The sequence below is a fragment of the Vulpes vulpes genome, chromosome 6 (genome assembly GCF_048418805.1).
Source record: "Vulpes vulpes isolate BD-2025 chromosome 6, VulVul3, whole genome shotgun sequence".
Taxonomy (NCBI): Eukaryota; Metazoa; Chordata; class Mammalia; order Carnivora; family Canidae; genus Vulpes; species Vulpes vulpes.
This window is the reverse complement of record NC_132785.1, coordinates 40,027,672-40,050,491: the sequence shown is the minus strand read 5'-3', so window position 1 is coordinate 40,050,491 and position 22,820 is coordinate 40,027,672. Positions and strand designations below refer to the sequence as shown.

Here is a 22,820-nt window from a genome sequence, read left to right as displayed (position 1 = left end):
GAACTCAAACAGTTCTACTTGAACTGCAAACATTCTAGCTTTTTAACTTAAACTCCTACACCATTGGATCTCCTGGGTCTCTGGCTTTCTGACTGTATATTTTGGGATTTGTCAGCTTCCATAATCACAGCCTAGTTCCCTTATAATGAACTTCTCTCTCTCCATCCCTCCCTTTCTCTTTCCTCTATATATGTATCTAGATAGAAGATAGATAAATAGATAGGTGATAGATAGATAATTTTTATCTATATCTATATCTGTATCCAATTGATTTTGTTCCCCTGGAGAACCCTGACTAATACAGATCTCTGCCTGCTTGCTTCCATTTGGGTTTGGCCATTAAGAGGCCCTAGAGAAAATGGGAAGGTTTGAGGAATTTTCTCTTTTAGCTCTAGGGGTTATAAGAAATTCCCTAATAGTCCCATGCCCTATTTTTAATATTATTTTCTAATATTTGTGAGATAGAATGTTATGTTTTTGTTCCACAAAGAAAAATAATAGGGATCCCTGGGTGGCGCAGCGGTTTGGCGCCTGCCTTTGGCCCAGGGCGCGATCCTGGAGACCCAGGATCGAATCCCACATCAGGCTCCCGGTGCATGGAGCCTGCTTCTTCCTCCGCCTGTGTCTCTGCCTCTCTGTCTCTCTCTGTGACTATCATAAATAAATAAAAATTTAAAAAAAAAGAAAAATAATAGAATGCTATTCATTTAAAAAACATATGAATCTGCTTAAGGAGCTATTTGTTTCTGTCCTAAACATTGAAAATATCTTTTCAAATACAATGAAGAAAACATTTTTGAATTCTAACTATTCTACTTCATTTCTGTCATGATTTTGTGACTGTGTTGAATGATAGTTTTCCCTTTGTACTATTTCTTCCCCAAAGGTTGGGGAAGTTTCCCCTGTTCCCCAAACAACAGGCTATTGTAATTAACTTTATAATAGAAATATCATTTTAAAATATTAACCCATTGCATACTATTTTTCTCTTAAATCAAGCTTTTATGTTTCCTTTCACCAAGTAATCTAGGTCATGAGGGTTATCATCACAAGGTAAGTTGTTTGTAGACAGCTGATAAAGGAGGAAAATAGAGATATTTAAATTATCCTTTGCAGGCATAAAACTAAAGGAAAGATGCATATTAGGTATTTTTTGGAATTGAAGAAAAATAGCATTGGGTCAGCTGTGTTTAGAGGCAAGAAAAAGCTTGAACAAGTATTTCTGAAGTTTCCTTGGTACCGATATAGCACCGAAAGAACTAGAAGTTCCCAAATACTCTAAAACAAAACAGTGAATATAGGCAGGTGCCTAACTCACAGGATTCCATAAGAGGTTTCTCTGGCAGAGGAAAGCAATCAGGTGCTTGAAGGTTGTGTGGCAATCAGCTCTGACAAAGAAATAATTTGTGTCCAAGATTTCAAACCAGACCAACAAGAAAGAAAGCGTGACAAATTGTAGTAAAGGACCATGATATCACAATCATTTGTGAAAGAGATCACATGTTCCCCTAATTTTAAAATCATTAACAGATGCTAAGAACAAAATATTTAAAAATAAGTGTAACCAAAAAGTACAAAATGTATACTTACTGTAAACTATAAAACCTCACTGGAAGTAATTAGGATCTAAATAAATGAAAGAGGATACCATGTTCATAGATTTACAAACCTGACATTGCAAAGATTATATATTCCCAAAATTTATCTTCAAACTGAAGATATCCCTATTAGAATTCAACTTTCTTCTTTATAAAAATCCATAGTTTGATTCAAAAATTCACATAGAATTGCAAGGGACCTCAACTAGCCATACAAATTTTGAAAAAAAATGAACAAAGGTGAAAGACTCACACTTCCTGACTTGAAAACCTACATAAAGCTATTATGGTATTGGCATAAACATAAACTGAAGATCATTGGAATTGAATTGAGAATGCTGAAATAAACATATGTCTATAGTCAACTGACTATGGCAAAAGACAGGATCATTAAAGGAATAAACAGTCTCTTCACAAATAAATTAGGGCATCTGGATAGCCATATGAAGAAGAATGAAGTTAGACCCCCACCTCACAACATATACAAAAATCAACTCAAAGGCCTAAATGTAAGAATAAAACACTTCAACATTCTTAGAAGAAAACATAGAGGTAAGTTTTCATCACTTCGGATTTGACAATGGATCATTTTATATATATAATACCGAAAGCATAAGCGACAAAAGTAAAAACAGAGTGAACTTCATCAAAATTAAGAACTTTTGTGCTTACAAGTATAGCATCAATAAAATGGAAAGACAGGGATCCCTGGGTGGCGCAGCGGTTTGGCGCCTGCCTTTGGCCCAGGGCGCAATCCTGGAGACCCGGGATCGAATCCCACATCAGGCTCCCGGCGCATGGAGCCTGCTTCTCCCTCTGCCTGTGTCTCTGCCTCTCTCTTTCTCTCTGTATGACTATCATAAATAAATAAAATTAAAAAAAAATAAAAATAAAAAATAAAATGGAAAGACAGTCCAAACAATGGGAGAAAATATTTGCAGATTACATATTTGAAAAGAGATTTATATCTAGAATGTATGTTCAAAACTCCATATTAATATATTATATATGCTACAACTCAATAATGAAAAGATAAATGACTCAATTGAAAATGACACAGTATCTGAATAAACATTTCCCTAAACATATACAAGTGGCCAACTAGCACATGAAGAGATGATCAGCATCTCCATTTATTAGGAAAATTTAAATCAAAACCACGAGATAGCATTCACACTAAAATTACTGTAATAAAACCTTAGATAATAACAAATGTTAATGAGGATGTGGAGAAATTAGACCCTTTTATACACTCCTGTTGAAGAAGAAAAATGGTGGAGCCACTTTGGAAAAATAATCTGGAAGTTCCTAAAAATATGGCTAAATATATTAAACGTTGAGTTAACACATGATTCAGCAATTACACTCATAGATATATACACAGAGAAATAAAAATACATACCCTCACAAACACCTGTACGTGAATATGAACAGCAGCATTATTCATTATAGCCAAAGGCTTGAAAACAACTCAAATACCCATCAACTGATGAATAAACTAAATATGTATATGGACACAATGAAATATTATTTGACCACACACAAACACTAAGTAATGATACATACTATAATATAAATGATTCTTGAAAACATTATGCTAAGTGAAGGATACCAGTCACAAAAGACTATGTGTGATATGATTCAATTTATATTAAACGTCCAGAGAAGGCAAATGTATAGAAACAGAAAGTAGATGAGTAGTTACTGAGGGCTGGATAGTTTGGAGAATAGTGGAGTGACAGCACTCCATTTCTTCTTGAGGTGGTCAAAATGTTGTGAAATCAGGGGTGGTGATATTGTATATTCCTGTAAATAAGCCAAACCCCATTGAACTGTGTAGTTTAGACACTTGAATTGTGTGGTATTTTAATTATATCTCAGTAAAACTATATCATAAAAACATACTAGCATATGTTTGGTGTAAAAATAAGTTTGTGAAGTTAGTTGCAATGAAATTCAGTACTAAATTTTCAGACTTATACATGTGCATGTACATTTACAGAGATAACACAAACTTAGTGCAGAGAACCCAAGGTTAAAATATTATGCCCATTGATACACATACATACATTTTTATATATATGTGTGTGTTTGTACATCAATGATAATTTCAAGAATGGCAATAGAAGCAATTTTCAAGGAATAGTGATAGAATTTTCCCATGCCTAAAGGGAAAAATCAAAAAGCATTACAGGTATATATTGCAAAACAGTCCAAGTGAAAATAAAATGTAATATTAAATATTTTATGTTTCCTTTTTACATTTTCTTAATTTTCTTTATACTAGACAGCCCTGATAGGTTTCATCAAAACTTCATCATATTTTCAAAGACATTAACATTTACAGTTTAACAATTACAAATTAATATTTTCTTTGACAAATGACTGTTGTATTAGAATTTTGGGAAATTAACAGTAAGTTTGAATTTATAATACAAAATGCTATTTTAATTTTAATAGTAAAAATAGTGATGAAAAAGTAACAATGGACTGAGAATTAAAAAGGTAGTTGCCTGAGACTTGGGGGGCTGTGGCTACCCAGCTCTGTAACATCTATTTGTGTCAAATGTTCCTCTAATCTAGTACTCTGTTATATTCCACTTTTGAAAAATCTTATTTATATGTTGAATATTGATACATCACATTGTTATCTATTTCCTTATTAAGAATCAAATTGTTTTTTAAGCAAACAATTTTGCCTGAGTTCCCTCTCTACTATGTAATATACTAATTAATTACATTACAGAGATAATTAGAATAATGCATCTTTAGTTTATACACAATACATTAGGAAAAACAGAAAAGTTTGCTCTTTGGAATGATTTTCAGAAATGAAAATAATTCTGCATTTTCAGAATCTGACAAAATAATTGTAGAATAACGAGATACTTATATTTAGAATCGAAACTATGTAACATTTTTTCTTATCAATTTCACCTTATGTTATCATTTGCATTAGCACATACTGCATATAGATTTTATGCCTTTTCGGGATCCCTGGGTGGCTCAGGGGTTTAGCGCCTGCAGGCGTGATCCTGGAGTACTGGGATCGAGTCCCGCATCAGGCTCACTGCATGGAGCCTGCTTCTCCCTCTCTCTCTGCCTGTGTCTCTGCCCCTCTCTCTCTGTGTGTGTCTCTCATGAATAAATAAATAAAAATAAATAAAAAGATGTTATGCCTTTTCAAAATAAAAAGGAGGAAATATATGGTGAAATTTATTCTGATAAAATCACAAATCAATTGCTATTGAACAAACTGATAACTCTTTTTTGGGTTTTTAAAATTCCTTTGTAATGACCAGTTCTTCCCCATGTTTCATAGACATCGTTCTTGCTTTATACAGATAAGCAAGAGCCTAGGTAGAGTGCTTGCATAAATATGTTACTAAAAATGACAGTGTTTGATGTTTTCTGAGGTAGATCATGGTTGCTTACATAGGAGAATGAGATTGTGAACTTTCTTCCCTAGGACTACACATTCAGGAGAAATAGATACACATTGGTGAAGAATATGGAAAAAAGGCTCCCTTCTTTATTTTTTAGAAAACACGTTTAAAAAAAAAAATCTTTTCAGCATGGATCTGATAACAGTCTTAAATTTCATAATTGCAGTTTCACTTACTTTAGTCATTTTTCCTGTCAAAAAATAAATGATTGGTCAGTATACAGCATGTGTGTAATGGGTATTGGCCACTATAACTTATTCTTTAATCTCATCTTTCTAGTTACATTAGCTAAAAGCAGTTACGAGCAGATGAGCATAGGGAGGTAAATAGCACTGGCTACTGTTAAACACAGTGAGAGGGCCAAAGGCTCTCAAGAGGAGTAGGGAGGTGAGGCCAAAAGCGAGATCACATCAAAAACAAACGTTTCTGATCTAATTATGTTACTCTGGGTCAGTCTTCATTAGCCATTACTGGAAAACCATAAAGCCTAAGACATTTATCATTTCCCTATCTTGCCTTCCTTTTGGAACACACTAATTATTTTATTTGGTTTAAAATGCTACAGATATTCTTTGAATCAGTGAGTGCTTACACCCTAAAATGGAGAAGAGATAAGTTTATCACAAAAGTGTAATTTATCAACAGAGGTTGAGAGAATAAAAGGAGGAATTTAACTCCTATTCATTGGAAAATGACAGATCTTCAACATGGAAAATTTTTTGAGATAAAGCTAGATGAAACATTAAATAGATGTAGTGCAGAATACAGAAAATGTCAAGCACCTTAAACATCACAATCAGGATATATGTAAAAAAAAAAAAATAGGAACAGAAAGCCACTACATAATGCTTGGAATGAGAATAGGAATAAGAATTATCTGGTAACCTGAATGTAGTTTCTGGTATTTTTAGCATATAACTAAATAGGAACTGTAGGGAACATAAGTTTCTTCTCAATGACCCACAGTAGAGAGAAGATAATAGAATAAGATTACAGAACTATATATCTTTGAATTGTATTTTAATCCTCTTAGGTGTATGAACAATGAATTCAATAGCAAGCCAATAAAAAGTATTGGTGAATTTTCATGGACCTGGAAAGGGGAATGAGAGTGTCCTGTTAATATCATTTTCCATCTTGCTGAAAGAGAGCATATCTGCATATGTAATGACCTTATTTGTACATTCCTTAGGTCTACACAGGAGGTGAATTTGCCATATTAAGAGTTGATGCATAAAAAATTATGTTGACAACTGTCAAAGTCAGAAGCTATACAAACAAGGAGTTTTTAGTTAAGGTGTTTCTGTGTTGGATCCCAGAGAATATTATGAAGTATAAAGCCTTCTACTCCAAATATGCAGAAAAGTACTCCCTAAATAGTTGATGGTAAGTTCACTATTACTTCACTCTATTTTTTTAAAAGGTAAAGAAAATAGTATATAATTTATTTGGCTAGCCCTGAAATAATTAACAATAGTTCAATGTTGAAAAAGTAGATTTTTCACAAATCATAAATTCAAATAGCTTGACTTTTATTTCCAACGTCATTATTTAAAGCACCAAAGAGGGAAATCAGAAAATCTATATATGACACACAAATGTGTGTGTATATATTTAGTGTATAATGATTGTAGTGGAAGACATACACTTATGAAAAAAATTCTCAAAGAAATAAAATTACCACTTTGAACTTAAACATAGAACTGAAGAAAACATCTATATCATACTGTACTATATTCACTTACTGAACCCACAAAATTCCTCTGGTTGTATTCACTCTAAAACATTATGTACTAGCAAGTCTTATCTTTAGATGCGAATTAAAGAAATACTCAGTGGGGCACCTCAGTGGCTCAGTGGTTGAGCGTTTGCCTTTGGCTCAGGTAGTGATCCAGGGTTCTGGGATCAAATCCCACAACAAGCTCCCTGCAGGGAGCCTGCTTCTCCCTCTGCCTATGTCTCTGCCTCTTTCTCTGTGTCTCTCATGAATAAATAAATAAAATCTTAAAAAAAAAAAAAGAAATACTCAGGATAACACTGTTGTAAAGATGATAGAAGAGTATCTATTACTCATGGTTAACAAGTATAGAAGTAGTGAATCTAGGCCTTCAGTCCACTTGATGTTGACATGGATAAATTACTTTCCATCATGATACTCTACCCTCTCTGATTTATGTTCCAAGGTCACCACACAGTACAGGATAATGGCTGAAGATTTATTCATTATGCCTGCATTTCAGGCAGAGGGAGGGAATAAGAGAAAAGAGATATTGGTCCCTTCTCTTCAAGAATATTTATCAGAACTATTTGTGCATGCCACCTGTAAAAATTTAATTGCATGATCAAAATTGTCAATAAGGATCTCTGGGACATACAGCATGATCTTCATGCCTATGCATTCAATTAAGGATCATATTTTCATTATTGAAAAGCAAAGAGCACATATTTTTGAGAGAAGTAATTTTTTCAATCCAAAAATTGTGATAATGGTATCTATCTCGGTATCTAATACTGTAGTTTTCTATGTTACTTATATAAAAGAGATTATATTAGAAATAATACCTTAATATATATATATATATATAATATATGTCACTTTATAAAACCTTAATAACATCTTAATATATATGTGTGTGTGTGTGTGTGTGTGTGTTGCTTTATAAAACTTCAATGGTACCTGATGGCCTAAAGGTTATCTGAATTCTATCTTTCCAAAAACACCTCCTCTTTTTTCAGAACATTTTTTTTTTTGCTTCATCAGTAATAATTATGTTGATACTAGGGATGATCTCCTGTCTTTGTCCTTAGAAAGTTTACTTAAAGCTAAATGAAATAAATGATTAGAGGTAAAATACACACACACACATACACACACACATCGTAGTTCTGAAGTTCTAAATCAAGGCACATTATTCTAAAAATTTAGAAAACTGGGCATGAAAATATTTTTAAAAATATATATGTATATAAATATATAAGGAGGAATTTTGGTCACTCACAAAAGATTAGGGATCTGAATAGGTCACTTACAAGGTTTACGAATCTGAATGGCATAAAATTTATCCAGAGTCCAAAAGATAATATGCAAATGTATTCAAATTTCTGAGAAAAATTAAATCAACCTAAAATTCTATATCCAGAAAAACCACAAATCAAATGTGGCAAAATAAAGACGTATTCAGGTGTGCATCATGTAAAAAATTGAGCTCAACACATAGAAACATCTCAGAAAGTTATAAAGAGACTCATACTAACAGAGTTAGGTTGCAAATCAGTATAACTTTGAGTTAACAATAACATATCAATATTGGTTCCTTAATTATGACAAATGTACCATACTAATGTAAGATTTTGATAACATAGTGTTTCACATGTATCCAGGCAGAGCAGTGGAGTTGCTGTCTTCCTTCATCTAACTGCCCACAGTAAAATTAAAAACGAAAGACAGGAGTTTAAAATAAAGAATTTTTCAGTATTCAAACAAAAGTCAAGAAAATAGAAAGGCAGCAGGGATTTCTGGGTTTGAAATTTAAATTATTTCTCATTCCCTCCTACTCAAGATTTTCAAATAAAGAAAGAGTTTCACAGCAAAAATGAAACTCAGCATGTAAATATAAGATCGTTGGTAAAGACCTGGGAAATATTTAAAGAAATGCCTCAGAAAAGTGTTCAATTAGGTGAAAAGTCTCACGAGTGATCTTGTAGATGTGCTTCATAGTTTTCGGTTAACTTTAGAGTTTCTGAAAAATCTTAAGAAAGCATTCTTCAGCAGCCTTGCTGGAAGCCCAAGGCAGAAAAGTTCCTATGTTGGAAGAAAATCTTTAATTTGGCTTTTGTCTAATTGAGCAGATTACCAATTGATTCATAAGAATCCACAAAATTTTTATAAAGAGCTATTTTGACTTGAATTAAAAGGGACAGAGAGAGTGCAAAATGGAAAGGGAACTTTGGATCCTCACATCTCTGAATGACAGCACCAGGCTCCCAACACTTCTTAGCTGGCAACCTCTGCACAGCTGTGCTTCAGAATCACTAGCAATCTGTGCACCTCTGAGATGCCTCCCATTTTCTCCCTTTCTGAATGGGAATGGCTATAGTGATTATTTTATTCCTGTTTCAGCATTATATTTGATTTATAAATGTCAGAGAACTTGTCTTTTTAGTTTTTGGGTCTCTTTTTTTTTTTTTTTTTTTTTTTTTTTTTTTTTTTTTTTTTAGTTTTTGGGTCTCAAGATTGAAAACTAAACTCACCGTTTTATAAAAGAAATCACATACAAAGACCTGAGACCCTAGACCTCAAGCATGAGCATTACGCAGTACATTAGTCAGGAAACTATGGGCAGGAGGGCAATCTGATCCACCTGTTTCTATAAATAAAATAGAACACAGCCATATATGCTTATTTACATATAATCTATGCATGTTTTCAATCTATAACGGCAGAGCTGGGTAGTCTTCACAGAGACTATATGTCATACAACATTACAATATTTACTGTTACATAGATGATTCTTGAGAGATGCATCTTAGGAAATGGTAAATGCATTTTTCATATAAAAATAATGTAAACATTGTGTAACCAGAGGTCAGAGAGTGATGGTTTTAAAACCACACATTTATCAATTCTCCTACAAATTTTGAATATAATTTCTCTCTCCTCATTTATAGAGTCTACACTTAGTTTCCAGTTCTAATGAATAGACTAGAGTAAAAGCAGTAGTGTCCAAAGCAAGGTCCTCCAAAATACTACAGCTTTTGCCTGACTTAATCTATCTCAGAATACACACTCTTGGAACCCAACTAATGTACTCTGAGGAAGCCTAGATTAGTTTACAGGGAAAGAAACATCGAGAAGCCCAAGTGGAGAAAAACTACAAGCCTACTTCAAACAAACCAGCAACAACCACCACACACCAGTGAGAAAAAGATGCAGATGATTTCAGCTCCCTGGAAGAGAATGTATGAACATGGATACTTTATCTTAGGACTTACTGATTTTAATATATATCTTACCATTCAAAACTTGCCAACCTAATAGAATGGTAAAATGTCCTTATAAAGACTGAGTTAATTTGCCAGCTTAGGAAAACAGCCTTTGAGTTGCTCCAGGATGCAATGCATTAGCTTATACACAGTATTGTGCCCCAAATAGCTAAAATATGTGAATCCAAGAAATAAGGAGTGGAAGTGGTATCGGCCCTCTCTCTTAATCACTCCCTGTGATTCCCTATAATTTACAGCTCTGCATATTTGAAATATTGTTTGTTTGTTTGTTTGAATTAGGGTTGGTGAATTCACGCTTTATTAAATAGAATTGTAAGGATTACAATAGACTTAAAGCTATGAATAACACGTGGTTATTTGGGGTCCTCATTAAAGAAGATTAGCAGGGGAAAATGTTACTTTATTGTAAATTCCATACAGACCCAGATCCTTATAACCACAAAAGGCTAAGGTACTTGTACCTAACTGTAGCAGGAACGGTAGGTTTGGAAGCCAAGAAATTCATTAGGGTGTCCCTAGGTTCTTCCAGATGTGTGACAATAGTGAAGGACTGGTATCAGTGATTATGGTGCATCATCAGTAATTGGACACTTTATGGAGAAAGATGCAAGTGACTCCATCAGCCAAGAACCTAGACATGCCAGATTCTTTAAAGAAATCAAAATGTTCACTTAAGGAGGCAGAGGATATATATCAATTACAGCCCTAGAAACAGTTGCAGTAAGTAAGAGGAATTGCTGCATATAGTATTAGACCTTAAAGAAATTGCTATTAAGAACCTTAAAGAAATTGCTATTAAGAATTCACTAGAAAAAAAAAAAAAAGAATTCACTAGAAAGGGCTCTGTGAAGAATTCAGTTTAATGGTGGGCAAGAGTTGATTTATGTTGTCCAGTGAGTGGACTGTACTGATTCTTCTTATGTAAAAATTTAGAATTCTCTTGGTCCCTCCCCTTCTTCTAGCTCAGCCATTATATCATGCAGCATTGTACTGGTTTTATGTTCATGGAAAGTGGCCCTGTTTTATTTGATATCATTGCTGTATACCTCATACTTTGATTTTCTATTATAATGTAGGATGCCAGGAGGGAAGCACTACACCTATGCATGGTCAACTCTAGAATGTAGAAGTGTTACCACCCATAGATTTTATGATATGTAAATACTGCTTTCTTAATCTTCCAGGCTAAGAACTCTGACATGAATTTCAAAATGCTATTTACACTATTCTGGTGGGATCAAGTACCAATCACCTGAGTGAGCAGTGGCTAAATCTGCAATGCATCCTCCTTTTGGCTTTCCTCCCCCCCATGTTTTACTCCCTTGCACTTTATATCCACTTCCTCAGATCACATCCCCATGTAAACTAATTGTACACAAACTTTTGTCTCAGATTCTGCTTTATGGAGAACCAAGGATAATCTTGGTTTTATCATTTTCCAATGTTCTGTTGACAACTCATCTTTGTGATTATCTGCTTATTCTTTTAGTTTTGTAGATTGCAATTTTTAACTGTTACTAATATCCCAACGTCGTGCTAGAAGAAAAAGTGATAGGTAGATACGTAGGTAGGCAGAGATAGACAGGCATACAGAGAAATATGTATATAGAGAAATATTATGTGTGGGAATATGTTCAACTGTCTGTATTTACCCAGATGCCTAAAATTCTGTGTTTATGTCACTCAATTTTAAATACACTCTATATGAACTCCTTGTAAGCAAGGAAAGTTTCTAATTTATCTGTGTATACTTTTTGAATTTACTCTTATTCAAAAGTGATCTCTCTCCTAACCCCATCCCACACACACACAAAAGGAAAATCAAGCAAAAATAAGAACAATAAAAGCAAATGCACAGTCTGATAATTTGTTCCTAGTTAGTTGATATTTTACTAAGACTACTTATTTCAAAAGAAAGTTATGAAGCATTCCAAAGGTACAGTATTTTTTGTTGTACTTTAGATTTTTTTTCAGATATGTGTCAACAAGAACAAGAATCATCTAAGACTGATATCTTAGATATTTTACATTTATGGGAAAGAAACTTTGGCAGACTTATTCTTTAATTTATAAAATACTGAAATGTGTGTTAAGAGTTATACATGTTATAAGTTTATAAGTGTTATAAAGAGAAAGTCCATAGATTGTGAAAAGATAAAGTTAATTGAAGGAACCAATTACACTTTAAGTCCTTCACTTACCTTTGTCATAGAAATAATAATGTGAGCAGAAAGAAAGGCTCTAAGCCAGATCACACGTACAGGAATCATACATGAAAGGGAACTACACATGAAGTTATATTCCTAAGTAGATGATAGTTTACTCAGATTCAATTATTAAGAGATCTTGTAAATTATTTCTAAAATCTGATACATTTTTTAGCAGTATATCACCTAAATATTTGTATTAGGAAACATTTGAGATAGTTAAGATAAATATGGAAACAGACAAAACATAAAGAATATTTTCAGCTTTATTTTTTATATTTTTCACTTGTGATATTATACTTTGATGTTTTTTTTTTTTTATTTATTTACTTATGATAGTCACAGAATGAGATAGAGAGGCAGAGACATAGGCAGAGGGAGAAGCAGGCTCCATGCACCGGGAGCCCGACGTGGGATTCGATCCCGGGTCTCCAGGATCGTGCCCTGGGCCAAAGGCAGGTGCTAAACCGCTGCGCCACCCAGGGATCCCTTATACTTTGATGTTAACAAACATTTCAGCCTTTTCAATATAAGTAAGTTTTTAAAGTGTTTTTTTAGGGACGCCTGGGTGGCTCAGAGGTTAAGCATCTGACTTCAGCTCAGGGCGTGATCTTTGAGACCTGTAATTGAGTCCCGCATCGGGCTCCTTGCATGGAGCCTGCTTCTCCCTCTGCCTGTGTCTCTGCCTCTTTCTCTGTGTTTCTCGTGAACAAATAAAATCCTTTAAAAAAAATGGGAAATTTTAAAAAATGTTTTTTATTCAGGAAAAAACTCATAAAACCCTCTATTTTAATGCCTTTAAATTATTAAGTTTAACTCTCAAGTAGGTTTAAACTATTCAGTGGACATTGTTATGTTTTTAAAAACTAAAAAGTAAATTGGTGAATAAATAAACAGACATTAGTGTATAAAAATATATATGCACATATAGCAGAAAGAATCACTATGTGGCAGGTACATATCCAAACCTTCAGTTAGATTTTTATATATTCCTTTCTACTCTATTGTATGTCACCACCATAGTCACATACTCAAATATAATAGCCCAAAACAAACAAATAAAAAAAAAACATTAAATACAGAGGAGGTCTACCATCATTTTTAACTACTGAAAGGAAAAAAAAAACAATTGAAATCTATAAAATCAGCATTTAACAATATTCTCACAATAGAGGTAAAGCGGAAACATCATTTGAAATCACATGGCTATATTCTCCTTTTCCTATGATTTCACACATTCGTACAAACATCAAATCTTTGTCCTATCACACATTTTCTCTTAATTTTAGCTTTGTGCTACACACCTCTATCCTGTCTCCAAGAAGATTCTTTACAATAAACCAGGCACATTTGTCCAGAGCAAGGGTGTAAAAAGGCAGAAAAAAAAAATCTCAATCACACTGTATTTCCAAATTTCAGTCAGCAAATTCAAAGCATAGGCCAACACCTGTATCTGATTAATTGTTTCTGTTGAAGTTACACTTTCTATCCAGGATGAGTTTGATTCACTTTGGATTTGAAATTAATCCTCTAGACAAGGTTTAAAATAATCATTTACTTTGGCATGACTCTTTATTTCACTGTCACCACAATTCCACTGCTCAAACTTAATGTGGAGGCGGAGAAAATTAAGGCCATTCCACTTTAAGTTCAGCGTTAGCACAAGTACAGCCATCCCAGGCCCCTGTGAATAAGAGCTGAACTTTACCTTACTTCAGTTACAGGAAGAAAACAGCTTACAGCTTAAGGTCCTAGAAAGCCCCTATTAGAATGAGAACAGAGCCCAAGCCAAGGGCAGGAAGCCCCTATTAGAATAAGAACAGAGCTCAACGTCCTTGAAAGCCCCATATCAAAATGTAAACAGAACTTGAGAAATTCCTCCACCCCTAGGTCCCCTAGACCAGCCTATAAAAAACTAAGCTGAAACCACCTTGGGGTCCAAGTCCCTGCTCTGCTGTGTCGGGTACACTTGGACCCAAGCTCGAGCTTGTAAATAAACCCTCGTGTGTTTGCATCGGTGTCGGCTCCTTGGTGGTTTCTCGGATTCACAATCTTGGGCACAACACTTAATCCCTATCCTCTTTGAATTAACCTCATTGGCTGATAATAAAGCGCTGATTTTTCATCAAAATAATATTTGCTATATTAACTGATGATTTTCCTTTGAGTATCCTTTTCATTTCCTCTTCCTGATTCAGTTAGCTGGTGTTTTTTTTTTTTTTCCTCTTTTTTTTTTTTTCTCTCTTTAGTAGATCACTGAATGGATAGCATGATGATGATATACAAAAGTGTTTATTCTTGATTTTTCTTTCTTTTTTTTTTTTTTTTTTTTTTTTTACTAAGAGAATAGTTTGGTAAAAAACAAGTTTCTTTGATATAAAAACCAAAACACTGAACTAAAAGTAAATAATTTTCATCCCATACATCTCAGACTGGAGGAAAATGAAAGAAATGCCTTGGTAGGAAACAAATGTATGTTTCTGATCAAGAGAACAGAAACTTCTCTTCATTCCTCCTCCACTTGCTCCGAAAGTAATGCTTATAGCTTGCAGAGACTTGTTTGGGAAAGTATGTGTCAGAATCAAACAAGAAATTTGAGGGTAAGGAAGGTATATTTAAATAGAGCAGTGCTGCCCCTCTGGGTTGATTCTGGGGAAGCAGCAGAACTATGCATTTATAAATTATGACTGGGAATGGAATAGCTTTGAAATGGTAAAGATGTCCTCCTATGAGAGTAGGTATTTCCAACCTATCTCTCAGAGGGGAGTGAATGCCTTTAGGAGGATATATGGTGAAAAAGATGTACAGTCATCTGCAATAAAGACTATCTATAGAAAGGATTTGCTACCAGTATTATTAGATGACAAACAAGGACAAAGATCTGCACCTCCCCCGCCCCCACAAAAAAAAAAAAAAAAAAAAAAAAACGAAAGAAAGAATCAAACAAACAAAACTTACAGCTTGATTCTTCTTAAGGAACCCATAGATTTTTAAACTCTTTTAAGAATGAGATGAAGAAAAACAAAAAAAAAAAAAAAGAAAGAATGAGATGAGGAAGACTTTAAATTCATTGAGATTAATTTTCTAAGATCTAGGAAGAGGAGATTCTAATTAGAATTCAGATTCATTTATAAAACAGGAAATAATATTTCTTCCATATGTATATTTATGATTTTTAGCTGCTGTATGTGCAAATTTAGGTATCTGAACACTAAATACTGTAATGAAAAAACTTAAATGTTAAAAAATATACTTTGATATAATACATTTGATTATTGCATGAGTAATGGCATTAGTATGGGGCACAAAGATAAACCTATATAGATGAATTAGCAAGTCTTTGTTAGAGATCTCAAAATATTATCCTATAAGTTATTGATTCTTTAAAATACACAAGTGATATCACAAAATATAAATTAAAATCAGCTCAAACTTATTGAATTAGTCAGTCTGGGCTGCCATGACAAAATATCATAGACTAGATGTCTTAAACAACAGGAATTTATTTTCTCACAGTTCTGGAGGTAGAATTCCTAGATTAAGGACTGATCTGTCAGGTTTATTTTTGATAAAGGATCTTCCTGGCTTGCAGACATCGCTTTCTTGCTATACTCTCAAGTGGGCTTTCCTAGGTGAATGGACACAGGGTGGGGCTGGACTCTGGGGTTCTCTGGTGTCTCTTCTTCCACAGACACTAACCCTATCAGATCAGGACCCAATCTTTATGAACTCATTTAACCATAGTTATTTCCCTATTTCAAATATAGCCACACTGGAGTTTAGAGCTTCAATATATGAATTTGGGAGTATCGGGGAGGAAGGAATATAAATATTCAATCCTTAACACTTACCACCCTGAGATTAAAATAATACATGTATGATTTTGTCATAAATTCCATAGCTTATGTATTACACATGAAGCTTTTTAAATTTACCTTAACACATATATTTACTAAGAGTATATAAGTGCAGTTTTGACATTGAACACTTAATTCCCAGTATTAGTACTGGGAATATATAAGATCATTTTTTATTGCCACCATATTAGGAGGCCCTCTTTGCATTTAATTATCAGAGATGAATGATTCTAAGTGTTATACATAATGTTGGTTAGTCCTATTCAACAAATTTTACCATGGCCAAATAAGTAATGATTCAATTTAGGAACACCATTTGTCCTTTTTTTTTTTTTTTTTAATTCACTTATCCTCTAAAATTATACCCAGTGGTAGCCATGACCTTTCACCCAGGTATTCAATAATGGCAACATAGCAACATGATACCTATACTTGCATATTTTTTCCATCACATATGTTCATAACACCCTATATTGCTTATCTGTTGCCACAATGATGCTGTATAACAAAACACACCAAAATACAATGTAAAAAAATCAAGTAATTATTGAATGCACAAGTCCACAGTTAAAGCAAGGATTTTCTTGTGGGCTTGGTTTGGCTCTCTTGTGCATCTGTAGTAATTTCAGGTTGATGAGGCAAGGCTGGTGATCTTGGCTGGGTTCTCTGGCATATCTGAGGTCCAGTTGTCAGCTGGTCTATTGCGGCCTGGGAGGAGACACTGGGGTGAGAGAACTCTGGTCTGTCTGTGTCTCTTCCTCCAACAGACTTGCTCAGGAATACTTTCAAGGCAAAGATAGAATAATAGCAAGAAGTAGCTGAAATGTACTAGTGTAAGCTCAGTCCTTTGCAATTACTGGCTACAATGAGTCATGTGGATGTGCTGAAAAGGGTCATAATCCATCCTCTTGACTGGAGGAGCTGCAAAACTTCATTGCAAAGGAAGTAAACATGGGAAGTAGCAAATAATTTGGGCCATTAAAGCAATATATGAGTTATATATATATTTTTTTTATAAATTAATTTTTTATTGGTGTTCAATTTACCAATATACAGAATAACACCCAGTGCTCATCCCGTCAAGTGCCCCCCTCAGTGCCCATCACCCATTCACCCCCACCTCCCTCCCTCCTCCCCTTTCACCACCCCTAGTTCATTTCCCAGAGTTAGGAGTCTTTATGTTCTGTCTCCCTTTCTGATATTTCCCACACATTTCTTCATGCATGCATACATACTTACCTGTAGGATTATCACTGTATTTTCTGTATTCATGGGATCCTATTATCCTATATTCTATTATGCATTTCTCACAGTAGACTGGTAGAGATTTTTGCCTGGTACTACTTAAGTTTTTCTTTTAGCTGCCTATGTAATAGTTCCATATACTTACTCTCATCTAGGTAAATAACCAAATGTACTATCACTATTTATCAAGTACATCTTTTATTTTTCAAGATGTATATTTAAAGTCCATATATACTTGAATTTATGTCCATATACACCTGATTGTTTTTCTAGTCTTTTCCATTAATCAGAATATAGTAGTAATATGAGTATTCTTATTATTGCATTAAATAGGTAATAATAATAGTGATTGATTCAAAGTTCTGTGATGATAAATGTAAAGTCCTAAAACAATTCTTTGTATAAAACTATTCTATGTTGGCTGTTAATATTATCACAAATATTTATTATTGTAAACAATACAACTTTGAGAAAGTACTTAAGTGCTATAAGCTTCAATCACTATTTGAAAGTGACACTAATAATAATTTTGTAAGTTAATTTAAAAAATAAGTGATAAAATGTAAGTGTAGATACTACATATATATTTTTTCTATTGCATTGTTTACTTAACATGCTAATTTTAAAAAATGAACACCAAAATAATTGTAAGCTCATGGGGTTTTTCGTTTGTTTGTTTGTTTAACTTTAGAATGAAACTTTTTTTTTAAGATTTTATTTATTTATTCATATGAGAGAGAGAGAGAGAAAGAGAGAGAGAGAGAGAGAAAGGCAGAGACATAGGCAGAGGGAGAAGCCGGTTCCATGCAGGGAGCCTGACGTGGGACTCCATCCCGGGTCTCCAGGATCAGACCCTGGGCTGGAGGCTGCGCTAAACCACTGAGCAACCCCGGCTGCCCCATATGAAACATTTTAAATTTTAAATTCACATTTTTATTTATTTGCATTCCTGGTTTTGCTCTTCTCAAGGAAACAGATACAAGTAATTGTGACTATGTATACTATGGAGGGTGTTAAAAATAACTCGTGTCCACAGAATTCACCGAGATTCAAAGGAAAAATAAATTAAATTATGTGTTAATAAACCTAAAAAATAATATATTTGCCTTCAGTAGTTCACTGTCAGTACACGTGTGTTGGTATAATTTTCACATACACATATTTACTTGCCTTATATATTACTCAGCTCTAGCCCTGATATAATTTTTTTTCCTGTTTTTATAAAATTGGGGAGACTTCAAACGCAGTCCCACTACCACAAATTATTCAGTCAAGTTTCCCAAGTTTAAGGAAATCTCAAGGGTCAGCACAACCAGAGTGCAATGGATGAGACTTGCCCTAAGAAAACCAACTTCAGGATCATGGTATCTCCCTTGTCAGGTAAGTATTATAATTTATTTTAGTTAGACAAGTCATCTTAGTATATTTTAACCAAAATTATCCTTTGGAGATTTTTAGTTGTGAACTAATTTCTAGTATGTTATCTGGTTCCAGTACATTATCTGGTACATTGTCTTGATCTTAGAATTGTGGCAGGAAATAGCAGTGCAGCTGATTTCCCAAAATTAGTAGTAAATATGTTGATACTTGTAGTCAACAAACTTCTACCTGTAAGTTATAGGTACTTCGAAAAGATGCAAAATTTGGTGTTATGACTTATGTCTGTATTCTAAGCTTGGGATAAACACACAAACTGATTAAAATTAAAATTTTTATAGACTTATTTCCTTTATTGAATGAAATATTAACACTGATAGTGTGTCAGCCTCTACACCTAAGCTTAAAACTTTGAACTAAGTACATCTTTTATAGACTCATGCATAATTTGCATCCATGGATAATCTTAAACAACATTCTTAAAATACTCATTAAGGTTATTATCTCAACATATCACTTAGTCCTAAAAATAATATTTGCAGTTGTTTTTGTTTGCTTTTAAAATCTTTGTATCATTTTGCCCTGCCTCCAAAATTTTGGTAGCCCTAAGGTTTTAGGAGTAAACAGTATTTCTTTTTGTAAATATTTAAAATGATTCTGTAGTTTGTGAACGTCAAGTTCACTTTCAACAAAAATGTCCTCATGTTATTTCGGGAAGGGAGCTAAGCATAGTATTAATAGTATCATCTATGTGTTCAAACTATCCAAGTATGGATCCTCTCTAATCTCCAGAGCTACTGAACATCTGAGTGCTTTAGTTGTTTCTTACCTAAGCTGGAAACACTAATATACCTAATCCATGACACTATTACAGGGACTGAATCAGTGCTGTTGTTTATGTTATGTTAGAATACTGCCTGGCAGATAATAAGAAATAAAAATATAAATCAGCTGGTTTTGATTTTGTTGTGTTTGTGTTATTAAATGAAAACACTGTCAAATGTAGCAAATATGGGCTCTTCTATACATTTCTCTCTGCTTTAAAATATATCTGAAAGTCATCCACAGAGTATAAATGACCTTTTATAGCAATGTGTGTATGTATATGTGCGTGCATGTGTGTGTATATACACCTCAAATACATATATTTGAGAAAGAAAATAAAATACATCATCCAAGTACTCCAGTGTGATGACTATGTATATGATATATCTGAATATCAAAAATGTAAGTAGTTCTCACAGGGTATAAATCAATTATGTTTGGAAGGTAATTTAATACTCTATTACTTTCAAAATTTACAATTTCAGTAAACTGTGTTCCTTTATGTGTACATGGAAGTTAAATTTACTGTCATAAAGTGTCCTCTTTATTAGTGAACACAATAGATACCTAAAAAAAAAAATGTTTTTGCATTTATTCAGGTCAAATTTGTGTAATATTTGTAAAATACTAAATTAGCTAATTATTGATTTGTATCACACTCTTTATTTCTCTAATGAAAGAACAGTTTTTGAGCCATTTTTTCATGTATGACATTGTTTTGAATGATAATCATTCATCATTTTAAATACATTTTCATATTTTCTCAAAATCCATCCAAAGGTTATCTTTTTAGTAGAGTTACCAGCACCTTCATTTTCTCACCTTTGTATATAGATTAATGGCACATCTTCATCATGCAGTCTGCACAACACAGAATCTTTAATTAATACAAAAATCTGTCAGTAATATTGTGCAGATTCTATCTACAATACGATGAGTAATACAATGTTTTTGGCTGCCAGCAATTTAAAAGGAAAAAAACTAAGGCTCATTGGTTTAAGTACATGATCTGTCAAAAATGAATCATAGGCAATTAAATTTGACACTTACAGAAATGTTTTTCTGAAGTTTCTCAAAAAGCAGAATGATTCCAAGTTGTTGTTGTTTTTTTTCTTTAAAGACAGCAATTCAGATTCTAAGTACTTAACACAGGTTATAAATATGTGTGGTATAAACATGTATTTCTCTGTGGTATATCTAAGAATGTACATAACACAACACTCAAATATAAAACCCATTTGTCATGAGTTACCAAAGAGCATACTCATATTTACTCTAAGACTTTGATAAAATCCTGATGCATAAGGAAACTTTCTGTATTATATATGTGTATATGTAAATATTTTTTCTTTTAAGAGGATGATAAAAAATATTTGTTAAATAAAATGGATTTTATTTCTCGGTAATAAAAAAAAAATACTAATGGGAGATACAAAGAAAAAAAAGTCTCTGGAATCCCAACCATTTTCAAAAGGGTATATGAGTCTGCAACCCAATTATTTCTGATAAGAGTTAATTTTAATGTGCTTATTAGTACTATATTTAAATACATACATACATGTATGAATATATACCTAATTCCACATCTACTCAGAGATGGAAGAAAATTCATTTTTTAATTAATTAATTAATTTATTTATTTCAGAGAGAGAGCAGGGGGAGGAGCAGAGGGAAAATGTCAAGGAGACTTGCTGAGCACGGAGCCCACTGTGAGGTTCATGGCTGCTGGATCCCACGACACTGAGATTATGACCTGAGCCAAAAACAAAGTCAGACTGAGCCATCCAGGTGCCTCAAAAGATCAAAGACACTTTGAAAAGTACATCTTTTCTTTCATTTTTTTTTTAAGGTTTTATTTATTTATTCATGAGAGACACAGAGAGAGTGAGAGGCAGAGACATAGGCAGAAGGAAAAGCAGGCTTCAGGCAGGGAACCCTATGCAGCACTGGATCCAGGCATTCTGGAATCACTCCCTGAGCCAAAGGCAGATGCCCCACTGCTGAGCCAACCAGGAATCCCAAAAGTACATCTTTTCCAATCCAGGTTTCACCTCAAGCAATATGTAAGATTTTTTATTACTCATTGAGGCAACTTCTAATCGTACTTAGTCACTGCTTTTGAAAGATGACAGTGATGAGAAGACATCATTTTGTTTTTTTTCAGAGTTCTTCATACCTATGTAATTTTAATTATTTAGTTATTTATTTCATCTCTAAGATATCTCTTTTCCATTATTTCAACTACAGTTTATTGATAACAAATCCATTGTTCATCATGCATGTGCCTCTAACTACAGATAACATTTATTTTCATAGGCAGAATTATTATGTGATTTTCTAAAGATGAAAATATTGTAAATAAATTATATCTCCATGTGGAATTTCTACTTAGTGATTCCAAAGTTCAAGAACAACAGTTGGGGAAATTATACCTTTCAGTTATTTTTAAATTGTTAACATTATTCTTTAATAATAATTTACTTTGCTCTGTCAACATTTAATTTTTTATATATTGAAGTTGTGAATAATTTCTAAGATCCCTTTCAAAAATAGTGAATGCTAAGAGATGAAATGGTATCTTGTCACTTTTAATACAGATCTATGTATTTATTAAGCACCATATAGAGTTAGAAGAAAAAATGCATTAAACAACAATAGAAGAAACTCAGCAAAAGAAGGCATGTGTTGGGAGGTGCAACAGAGAAAGAGACTGAGAGAGACTGATTTTCTTAAATTCCATTTCTGAATGATATAATCATGCCCTCTTCAAGAATGAAATGTACGGTTGATATCTTAGTGGCTAAAAAAAGGGTATAGGTGAAATAAGATTAGCTATTAGCTGATAGTTTTTTGAAGGAAGGGAATTCAAATATGAGGTTTTATTAAATCCTTCTACTGTTGTGCCCAAGATCGCGAATCCGAGAAACCACCAAGGAGCCCCGATGCAAACACATGAGGGTTTATTTACAAGCTCGAGCTTGGGTCCAAGTGTACCGGACACAGCAGAGCAGGGACTTGGACTCCGAAGTGGGTTTCAGCTTAGATTTAAGGACTGGTCTAGGGGACCTCCAGAAGGGGTGGAGCAATTCCTCAAGTTCTGTTTACATTTTGATATGGGGCCTTCAAGGGCAATGAGCTCTGTTCTTATTCTAAAAGGGGCTTCCTGCCCTTGGCTTGGGCTGTGTTTATTTTAATATGGGGCTTTCTAGGACGTTTAGCTGTAAGCTGTTTTCTTCCTGTAACTGAAGTAAGGTAAAGTTC

At 33.7% G+C, this 22,820-nt stretch overlaps 1 non-coding gene across 1 annotated transcript; it reads right to left on the bottom strand.

The window, feature by feature from the left end:
* Positions 1-18,587: 18,587 nt before the first annotated feature.
* On the bottom strand, positions 18,588-18,745 carry LOC112923824 (U1 spliceosomal RNA). The gene has a single exon (XR_003235776.2). It is a non-coding gene; the product is annotated as a U1 spliceosomal RNA (small nuclear RNA).
* Positions 18,746-22,820: the final 4,075 nt, after the last annotated feature.